The sequence below is a fragment of the Apium graveolens genome, chromosome 8 (genome assembly GCF_009905375.1).
Source record: "Apium graveolens cultivar Ventura chromosome 8, ASM990537v1, whole genome shotgun sequence".
Taxonomy (NCBI): Eukaryota; Viridiplantae; Streptophyta; class Magnoliopsida; order Apiales; family Apiaceae; genus Apium; species Apium graveolens.
In genome coordinates this window covers 139,516,152-139,528,052 of record NC_133654.1, presented here as the reverse complement: position 1 = coordinate 139,528,052, position 11,901 = coordinate 139,516,152, and the positions used below count along the sequence as shown (strand labels likewise).

Genomic DNA, 11,901 nt, shown 5'->3' with positions numbered 1-11,901 from the left:
ACGATTTGTGTTTAGTTTTCAGATCTTAACTAACAGGACAAATCAGTACTTAACTGGAAATCAGCACTTATACTGAAGACAGAACTTAAGATATCAGAACTTAAGTTATCAGAAGATATTTATCAGGAGATAATATCAGGACTTAAGGAGACTTTCAGATAAGGCAGGCGGCTGATTGAAAGGAAAGAAGATCGAGACTAAGACAGAAAGAATTCTATGAAGAATAGAATACTTGGAAGAAAAGATAACTAGTTGATATATTTTAGGAAGCAGAATTATATTTTATATCAGTTAGAACATTATCTTGTAACTGTGTAGTATATAAACACAGGCATAGGGTTTACACTATAAGTGTTATCTTAATCGAAGTTATTATTCATTGTAACCCTAACAGCTCTCGTGATAATTTGTACATCACTGAGAGAGAACAATTCTTTGTAACCGAGTTTATTGTGTTGAATAAAATCTGTTTTTATTACTTGAGTTCTTATATTCGATTGATTGTAGTAAACACTGTATTCAACCCCCTTCTACAGTGTGTGTGACCTAACATACTCAGTTTGCTCAACAAACTGGAGAATCTCTGTGTGAGGCTTGGGATCGATATAAGGAGATGTTAAGGAAGTTCCCACACCATGGCATGCCTGATTGGATGATTATCAACTATTTCTACAATGGATTGCGTCCTACTTCTAGACCCATGCTTGATGCAGCATCAGGAGGAGCCTTGGGGCTAAGAGCTACGATGAAGCTTATGAACTTATTGAACTGATGGCTGCTAATGAGTACCAGAAACCTTACTAGAGACTGACTCAGGGTAAAGTAGCAGGAATTCTGGAGTTGGACGCAGCAACTACTATCGCTACCTAACTGAAGGCTTTGACGATGAAGGTGGACACCTTGGCAAATTATGGAGTTAATCAAATCACTAGTGTCTGCGATCTATGTGCTGGAGCCCACGAGACTGATCAGTGCGCACTTTCTAGTGAATCAACTCAATTTGTGAGCAACTTCCAGCGATCGCAGCAACATGTGCCAGCCACCTACCATCCTAACAACCGCAATCATCCAAATTTTTGTTAGATCAACGCTCAGAATACGGTTCAACAACCTTATCAGCAATATCCAACTAAGCAGTACAACCCCCCCTAGTTTTCAGCAACCGCAGTATGCACCAAGACAACAACTCCAGCTGCAACAAGCTAATGAAAAATCCGAATTGGAAGAGTTGAAGATTATGTGCAAGAGTCAAGTTGTTCTATCAAGACCTTGGAAAATCGAAGTGCACTGAAGTGCCAGGAAAGAGGGAAGCTAAGGAGTAGGTAAAGGCAATCACTTTAAGGTCTGTAAAGGTTGCAAATCCCGAACAAACTCAAGTATTAACTGAAGAAACTGGGGCTGAGAAAGAAGCAAGGTAGCAGGATGAAGAAGCGGAACCAAGGAAGACTACTGTTGAGCACACTCCGCCTGAGGGTAATACATGCGAGAAATAGATCTATCCTCCACCGCCTTTTCCTAAGTGGCTGCAGAAGAAAAAGCTGGGCAAACAATTCGAGAAGTTTCTGGAGGTGTTCAAGAAACTTCATATCAACATACCTTTTGCTGAGGCTCTTGAGCAGATGCCTAGTTATGCAAAGTTTATGAAAGGTATTCTCTCTCGGAAAGTGAAGCCTGATGATTTAGAGACTGTCGCTCTCACGGAGGAATGCAATGCTGTGCTGTAACAAAAGTTACCTCCGAAGCTTAAAGATCCAGGAAGCTTCACCATTCCATGTACTATTAGAAAAGTGTCTTTTGACAGATGCTTATGTGATTTGGGAGCTAGCATCAATCTGATGCCTTTGTCAATTTTAAAGCAGCTGGACTTACCTGATCCCAAACCAACTTATATGACCTTGCATCTGGCTGACCGTTCTATTACATACCCGTGAGGTATTGTGGAGGATGTCTTGGTCAAGGTTGATAAACTCATCTTTCCTGCTGATTTTGTAATTCTTGATTTCGAGGAGGATAAGAAGATTCCCATAATCTTGGGAAGACCTTTATTGGCGACTGGCCAAACCTTGATAGATGTGTAAAAGGGTGAGCTCACCATGTGAGTTCTGGATCAGGATGTTACTTTTAATATGTTCAATGCTATGAAATTTCCTACTGATAATGAGGAGTGCTTAAAAGTGGAGTTGGTCGATTCGGTGGTCACATCGGAACTTGATCAATTGCTAAGGTCTGATACCTTCGAAAAAGCCTTATTGGGGAATTCAGATAGTGAAGATGATGAAGGTGAAGAACAATTGCAATATTTGAATGCTTCTCCCTGGAAAAGAAAAATTGATATGCCTTTTGAATCTTTTGGAATGGACGAATTGGATAAAGCTCCTAAACGCCTCAAACCTTCTATTGAGGAAGCTCCCACTCTCGAGATTAAGCCTTTACCTGATCATTTGATGTACGCATTTTTAGGTGATGCATCTACTCTGCCTGTTATTATTGCATCTGACCTTTCAGGTAGTGATGAGGAAAAGCTTTTGAGGATTCTGAGAGAGTTCAAGTCGGTAATCGGATGGACTATAGCAGATATCAAGGGAATCAGCCCTTCTTACTGTATGCATAAAATTCTGCTAGAAGAAGGCCGTAAACCTACGGTCGAGCAGCAAATAAGACTTAATCCTATCATGAATGAAGTAGTGAAGAAGGAAATCCTTAAGTGGCTAGATGCAGGGATCATCTACCCTATCTCTGATAGTTCATGGGTAAGCCCGGTTCAATGTGTACAAAAGAAAGGTGGAATTATTGTGGTAGAAAATGAGAAGAATGAGCTTATTCGTACAAGGACAGTTACGGGGTGAAGAGTTTGCATGGACTATAGGAAGCTAAACAAAGCCACTAGGAAGGATAACTTCCCTTTGCCCTTCATTGATCAGATGCTTGACAAGTTGGCCGGTCATGAGTACTATTGATTTTTGGATGTCTATTCGGGTTATAATCAGATTTGTATCGCTCCAGAATATCAGGAGAAAACTACCTTCACTTGTCCATTTGGTACTTTCACCTTCAGACGAGTTTCTTTTGGTCTGTGTGGTGCGCCAGCCATGTTTCAGTGATATATGATGGCCATTTTTTCTGACATGATTGGCCAGAATGTGGAACTGTTCATGGATGACTTCTCAGTCTTTGGCGATTCTTTTGATGAATGCTTGCAAAATCTTGGACATATTCTCAAGAGGTGTTGAAACCAATCTAGTTCTCAATTGGGAAAAATGTCACTTTATGGTGCGACAGGGCATCATTCTCTGGCATAAGGTTTCTAGTAAGGGTCTTGAGGTGGATAAGGCCAAGGTGGGGGTTATTGAGAATCGTCCTCCACCTATTTCGGTTAAAGGAATTCACAGTTTTCTTGGTAATGCGGGTTTCTAAAGGCGATTCATCAAAGACTTCTAAAAAATTTCAAAGCCATTTTGCAGTTTGCTAGAGAAAGATGTCCCTTTCAAGTTTGATGATGAGTGCCTTGCAACTTTTGAGATATTGAAGAAGAGTCTAATTACGACAACTGTCATAACAGTACTTGATTGGAATGAGCCTTTTGAGATGATGTGCGATGCAAGTGACTATGCAGTTGGAGCAGTTCTTGGGCAGAGAAAGAACAACATATTTCATGTGGTCTATTATGCTAGTAAGATCCTAAACGGTGCTAAACTAAATTATACTACTACAGAGAAAGAGCTTTTCGCTATTGTCTATGGTTTTGAGAAATTTTGATCTTATCTACTTGGGACTAAGGTGACAGTTTTCACTGATCACGCTGCAACTCGATATCTCGTCTCAAAGAAGGACTCGAAGCCTAGATTGATTCGATGGGTTCTTTTTCTCCAATAATTTGAACTAGAGATCAAGGATAGGAAAGGAATTGAAATTCAAGTTGTTGATCATCTCTCGCGTTTAGAGAATCCTAATGCTACTTCATTGGATAAGACATTGATAAAGGAGTCTTTCCCCGATGAGCAGCTGTTTGGAGTGCAAGAAGAAGAACCGTGGTTTGAAGACATTGTGAACTACCATGTGAGTAATAACATGCCTGCCGACTTATCTTATGCTCAAAGGAAGAAGTTTTTTCATAAAGTGAAGTGGTATAGGTGGGATGAGCTGTTTCTTTTTTGCCAAGGAGCTGACCAAATCATCAGGAGATGTATTCCTTACAGGAAAACGGGGGTGGGGGGATCTTGTGAGATTTCCACTCAACGGCTTATGGAGGACATTATGGTGGAGAAAAGACAGTAGCTCGTGTTCTTCAAGCATGTTTCTTTTGGCCGACATTGTTTAAAGATGCTCATCAGTTCGTTTTGAAATGTGATCGATGTCAACGTGTGGGTAATATGTCTGAGAAGGATGAGATGCCTCTTAATATGCTTCTCGAGGTTGAGGTCTTCGATGTTTGGGGAATTGACTTCATAGGGCCATTTGTCTCATCTTGTAACAATCAGTATATCTTGTTGGCAGTTGATTACGTGTCGAAATGGGTTGAAGTTAAGGCATTGCCAACGAATGATGCGAAAGTGGTGCTTAATTTTCTTCACAAGCAGATATTCACAAGGTTTGGAACCCCAAGAGTCATAATCAGTGATGAGGGGTCACATTTTTGCAATTACAAGTTCACTGCTATGATGAAAAGGTATAATATGAATCACCGCATTGCTACAGCTTATAATCCTCAAACAAATGGTCAAGATGAGGTATCTAATAGAGAGATCAAGCGCATTTTGGATAAAGTGGTTTGTCCATCAAGGAAGGATTGGTCTTTGAAGCTTGATGAAGCTGTTTGGGCATATAGAACAACATATAAGACTCCATTGGGAATATCGCCGTTTCAACTGGTTTAAGGTAAGTGGTGTCATTTGCCTGTGCAGCTAGAGTATAAAGCATATTGGGCTTTAAAGAAGTTAAATCTGGACTTGGATGCGGCTGGAAAGAAGAGGACGTTTCAGTTGAATGAACTTGACGAGTCTCGACTTCAAGCTTATAAGAACAATAAAATATATAAGGGGAAAGTCAAGAGATGACATGATAGGGGTCTAGTGCTCAAGTCATTTGTTTCGGGGCAACAAGTTCATTTATTCAACTCTCGTCTCCGTCTTTTTCCTGGAAAGTTGAAGTCAAGATGGTCAGGGCCGTTTATTATCAAAACTGTGTTTCCACATGGAGCGGTGGTAATTTTTGAAAATGATCTGGGCCAAGAATTCAAGGTAAATGGTCAACGGTTGAAGCATTATTACGGTGACATGGCAGCCCATGAGATGGTTAGTGCCGTTTTATTGTCCATTTGATCTCAAGATTCTACGTCGAGCTAGCGATGTAAAAGAAGCGCTTCTTGGGAGGCAACGCAAGTATGTTATACATTAGTAAGTAGAGGAAGCAAGAAGAAAAGAGAAAAACACAAAAAAATCAGAAAAAGAAAAAAAATTAGGGCCAATTACAGAAGTTGGGTGCGTCGCGCTGGCCAAGTGCGCGGCCGCGCCATTTTTCCAGTAACCAAGCACGCCCACGCTGATCCAGCGCGCGGCCACGCCGGTTTTCTATGGAGTGAGCGCGCCCGCGCTGTCCTAGCGCGCGGCCGCGCCGGGACCCTGTCGGAAAAAAATAAGAAAGGGAAGTTTTAAGAGAAAATCAGGATTTTTAACCAAAAATCAATTCCAACCCGATTTTTACTCTTCCACATCCTATAATTCCCTATCCTAATCAATTCCATTATTCCCATGATTCCCATAATCAATTCCCACTTCTATTCCTGATAGAATTCATACCCCTCCACCTATAAATACATACACTTACATACAACTTCTCCACCAATTCACAAACTCTCAAACACAAATTCTCTCTAAACACTTAAGCTTTTATTCTATCTCTTTCAATCCCGATGGCACCCAAGAGATAAAGAATACAAGTTGGAAGCAGCGCCAACGATTCTTCAACTACGAGTGGTGTGAGGCCAAGGTTTTCTACTCCCGAGGCTGAGGAGGAGTACATGAGGCTTCTCTCGAAGCCCATTGCTAAGGATCGAGGTTTTCTGCCATCAGGAAATGATGGTAAGCTTTTGGAGATGATTCTTGATATGGGATGGGTTCCTTTTTGTGAGGCTCCCACTGTTGTGCCTATGAGTGTTGTACGAGATTTCTATGCCAACGCTAAGGCAGAGAAAAATGGTTTCATGGTGGTGAGGGGGAGGACTGTTGAGTACAGTGCTGAGGATGGTGATATAGCAGCCTGTGAGGAAGGTGGGCCAGGACACTTGGAACGGTAAGACTCCTGAGGACTTTGATTTGGATCTCATCATTGCTACTCTCTCTGTACCTAAAACTCATTGGAAGTTCAAGAGAGGCACTACTGATTACTCCATGTTTCCTGCGTTGTGCATGAACAGGTATGCACGAGCTTGGAACTCGTTTATTTGTGCTAACATCATGCCATTTTCTCATGTGCATGAGATTACTATGGAGCGTACTCGTCTGCTTTGGGGTATTCTGCAGGGGGATTACATTGATTTAGGGATGGTTATATACCAAGGAATTCTGAGGTTTTTGAGAGGAGGTACTACTGGGCTATTCAGTATGCGTCTATTGTGACAAAGTTGTGTGTGGCAGTTGGTGTTCATTGGCCTACACATGAGCAACTTTAGATTCCCAGTGCTCCTATTGACAGTTCCATACTGCATCATGGTTGAGTGGTATGGAGGGTAGCCCGATCCTAAGGGGCTTGGTTACTCATATGCTCATTTGCCAAGAGGTGTGCCTATGGAAGCAGCTACAACAGGAGGTTCTCAGCATGCCCGTAGAGCAGCTTGGAGAGCTCAGTATGGAGAGGAGGCTGGTTCATCGCATCAGCAACATGAGGAGGAAGCAGGAGCGGAGATGGGAGTTGGTTTGAGTTCGACGCAGTATAGGCGTCTTGCGAGGAGGATGGATGCGATGCACGATATTCATAGTCGTTTTACACGCGATCTCACCCAGGTACTTGGGACTATATTTAGAGCCATCAGAGTTGACATTCAGTGGCCATTATTTGGTGAGGACTCTGTGTATCCGCCTCCTAACACGCCTGACACTCCACCCCTTGAGAGTGAGGATTCTGATTCACAGTAAGTATGCCTGATTCCTTACTATTACCTTCACTGAGGCCAGTGAATATTTTAAGTTTGGGGGTAGTAGTTGAAGGAATATGTTTGTTTGAGTCTCATATAGTTGCATGTTCATGATAGTTTAGTTCATATAGTTGCATATTTTGCTATGCAGTTTTTCATTTATTTTTTATTTTGGTAGTTTTATGATATTTTGTTCATGTAGTTTCATGCATTTGCATTGTGACATGATCCCTAAGATAATTTTTTTGATTAATTGGTGATATTGATGCTAGTGTAGTGATATCGTATTTAGTGAAGTTGAGTCTTATTGGATTGATTTGCATGATAGAGACACTTGTATTTCACTAAGTCTTATAGGTTGCTAGAGTGCTAGATCATGATCATGGTTTGTTAATTTATCGAGGTTTAATCACTTGTTTATATTTCGAATTTAGGGTATTCTCTTAATAATAAAGGGCATGGATATTTTAAAATTGTGGAAAAAAGAAAAAATTGGATTTTATTGCTATTTGTGTGGCTAGGTGTCAAATGGCTAGTAGCCGGCTCAATATTTATATGAGTAGTCTAGGATTGAATAAGATGGAGCAAAACACACTCATTCAGAAATTGTGGAAGAAAAAAGAAAAAAAAAGAAAAAAGAAGAAGAAGAATAAGTGTTATGTATAATTGATCACGAGTGGGATCTTTAGTACTCGAGTTATTAAGTTCTTAGGGGACTTTGTGCCTAGTGACCTAAGGCTTTGATAGTATGGGATCCGCTAACCTAACACTCGCTACATGGGTGCTATTGTATAAGTCTTTTGTGGACCTCACTCATTGCATGATCAAATAAGCATACTTGTGTTGTTTTGTTGTGAATAAAAGCATGAATCCATAAAAAAACTCTGATATAAGAATTGAAGTATTATAAGTTATTTTGAGTATAACTTTTATTCTATTTATAAACTTGCGATTGTTTTGATAAGTAGTGAGTCATAATTGTCGATCTAGTTGCGATAGTATAAGACACATGCACGTCTCTGGTGTGTAAGTTGGTTTGTGAGATTTGGTGGATCTTTATGCGAATAATTGCATTTGCTGAGGTGTTACTGGTTGATTGGTTTAGTTATTCTTTTGGGATCGATGCATTCATATTAGTTGCATTCATGCATTTTTGTTTCTTGTTCTTTGAGTCTATTTATGTTTGAGGACAAGCATCGATTCAAGTTTCGGGGTATGTTGAGTGGCTTTTATGACACTTATTTATGCTTTAATAAGCTTCGAATTGGTGTATTTGTACTCAAGTTATTTATGTTTTAACGTGTTTTCAAGTGTTATTGCATTTCAGGCATTAATTTGTGAATCAGATGAATTAGCATTGTTTTGATGCTAATATGGTGTCTAGGTGTTGGAATTAAAGCTCGTTGAAGCCGGCTTGAAGCTGCAAGAATAAAATAAAGAAAAGAAGTGTTTTTGGCAGAAGTCTAGCGCGCCCGTGCTGATGAAGCGCACGGCCGCGCCGGGGTACAGGAAGTCAGCGCACCCGCGCTGGTAAAGACTACGTTTGCTATATCATGTTTCATCGAAACCCACGTTGATGATGAGTCCGATTATGGGCTAATCATTATCGTGGGGTTCTAACGGATTTATTTATGAATTTCTTTAGTTAAATTGTTTGATGCCTTAGTATATGGTGATTGTATGATATCCTAGTATTGGTTGTGCGTATTTGTCTTATGAGTGTCGTGAACTTATAAGATAGTGTGTTAATTCTTAATGAAGCGAAAGTGAATTTAAGGATTTATAAGATGTCGTATTTAGTGATGTTGAGTCTTATTGGATTGATTTGCATGCTAGAGACACTTGTATTTTACTAAGTCTTATAGGTTGCTAGAGTGCTAGATCATGATCATGGTTTGTTGATTTGTCGAGGTTTAATCGCTTGTTTATATTTAGAATTTAGGGTATTCTCTTAATAATAAAAGACATGGATATTTTAAAATTGGGGAAAAAGAAAAAAATGGATTTTATTGCTAGTTCTGTGGCTAGGTGTCAAAAGGCTAGTAGCTAGCTCATATTTATATGAATAGTCTAGGGTTGAATGAGATGGAGCGAAACGCACTCATTCATAAATTGTGGAAGAAAAAAGAAAAAAAAGAAAAGAAAAAGAAGAAGAATAAGTGTTATGTATAATTGATCATGAGTGAGCTCTTTAGTACTCGAGTTATTAAAGTTCTTCAGGGCTTTGTGCCTAGTGACCTAAGGCTTTGATAGTCTGGGATCTGCTAACCTAACACTCGCTACATGGGTACTATTGTATAAGTCTTTTGTGGACCTCACTAATTGCATGATCAAATAAGCACACTTGTGTTATTTTGTTGTGCATAAAAGCATGAATCCATAAAAAAACTCTGATATAAGAATTGAAGTGTTATAAGTTATTTTGAGTATAGCTTTTATTCTATTTATAAACTTGCAATTGTTTTGATAAGTAGTGAGTCATAATTGTCGACACGCCTGACACTCCACAAGGGGTGGAGTGTCAGGCGTGTCAAGAGGCGTTTATCAGTTTTGTGTTGTCTGATTAGTATTATCACCATTGCATGCAAAGGTTAAGAATAATAAGACTATTGAATGAAGTATTTAATAAAGCTAGAATCTCATGTTTGTCATACATATTAATTCTGTAACGCCCTCCAAACCCGAGTCAGAAGTTTGGAGCCCATAATACACACACACCATATTAAACCTGTTATAAATATAATAATATATATATAAAATGACCCTACTTACCATAATTCACGGATCGATACAGTTTAAAGTATGTCCACAAGCCACAATCTTATTTATTACACAAACATACCAAATCCCAGTTTATTTATCATACAACTGAAGTTTAAACTTTATTATAAGTTATCAACACAACCAAGCCAAACATCATCTGCTAGTCTATTCCATTTCAACCTGGATACCTAGCTCGCACACTTGTCTGGGGATCCTCGCTACCACCAGTTTCCTTTTTCACTGGAAAAGAATATAAACAGTTTTGCAAGATTGAGCTAACTAGCTCAGCAAGTCAAAAAGACAGTAACTGAGATTAACAATGATCAATTGAAATGATATAAGGAATCAAGGTTACTGAAAAGCAATGATTAGAATTGGATATTCATTTTCATTTTAAAAAGCAAGGTTAGGCTGCTGATCAGTCACGCACTAACCCCGAGCAAGGCTCCCATCTTTGCTCTATATACTAGATCCAAGGCACACATTGGCCTACTATGACCACGAATCTGGTCTGACCACGAATCTGGTCTGACCACGAATCTGGTCTGACCACATTCTGGTCCATATTAAAAAACAATCCAATTCTAGAATCACAATACGATAAGCAATGTAACTCAATAGTTGAATCACAAAGAATATTTATTTTAAAACATGGGATGGTCTGTAGTTCCATGAAATGACCAAAAAATCATAAAGGTTGGGTTTCAATCAAGGAAAGAAACAGAAAGCAGAAGACTCAAGGGTTCAAGCGTTACTAGAATTGGTCTTCTGTTACACAAGGTATAAGGGTTGGTATGATAAACAATTTTGTATCAGGGATCAGTATGTAGTAGGTATGTATTTGTGGAGTAGTATCGTATATGTGTGGTTTGTATATGTGAATGATCAACGGTTTATGAAGAAACAGGCTTATGGCTCGAGATCAATAAGAATAAGGGTTTAGGTTTAAGTACTTCAGAGTACTTGCAATATAGAACAATAACCATTTAGAGTAATTGCAACACAATGAAGAACGTTTCAAAATATTTGCAATAATCAAGAGGAAAAGAAACACTTGCCTTATTGATTCGCTTTCACTTTACTAGCACTTATCAATTGATTCCCACTCACTGACTACCTGCTTTCCCTTTTTACGTCTCGCTTTCTTTGTTAAACATCACATGTACTTATCAATACTCACTCTCATTTCGTTCTATTCGTTACAAGCTTCTAACTACCCTTCGTTTCACCCAAATCCGATGTACGGATTGAAAGTTATAAACAAAACAGTCAAACAACGCACGTACAATCATATTATGCCTCAATTAGATCACATATAACACGTAGCACGTACGATATTCAATTAAAATAATTAACTAAAAAAGATTCGGGGTTAAAATGATGATGACAATGAGTTGTCGATCATTAATGATGACGACCCTGTGACCTATAATGAGGCTATGAGTAGTGTTGACTCAGAGAAATGGCATAGTGCCATGAAATCCTGAATGGAATCTATGTATACGGTATACAAAAGATAGATTATAGCAGATGGCCAGGTGGAGACCTATAAGGCCAGGCTTGTGGCAAAAGGATTCAAACAAAGGCAATGGATTGACTTTGATGAAACCTTTTACCTGTAGCCCTGTTAAAATCAGTTCGGATTTTGCTTGCGATTGCTGCTTACTACGACTATGAAATCTGGCAAATGGCCAGATGGTTTTCTTTCCAAGAGAAATGAAAACCTAGTGTGTAAGCTGCTGCGAACCATATGTGGTTTAATGCAAGCTTCTCGAAAGATGGAACATTCATTTTGATGAGACAATCAAAGAGTTTGATTTTATCAAAAAACAAAGATGAACCATGGGTCTACAAAAGGGTTAGTGGGAGCGCGGTAACATTTCTTGTATTGTATTGAAATAGAGTTGACACACATAACAACATAGCAGACCCACTCACAAAGCTACTTTATGAAAGTCACTTTGATCGTCATAAAGACAAGATGGGTTGGACTTAGGAATAACTTTTAT

The 11,901-nt window shown here is 39.2% G+C and overlaps 1 pseudogene; it reads right to left on the bottom strand.

The window, feature by feature from the left end:
* Window positions 1-551: 551 nt before the first annotated feature.
* Window positions 552-642, bottom strand: LOC141681449 (small nucleolar RNA R71; annotated as a pseudogene).
* Window positions 643-11,901: the final 11,259 nt, after the last annotated feature.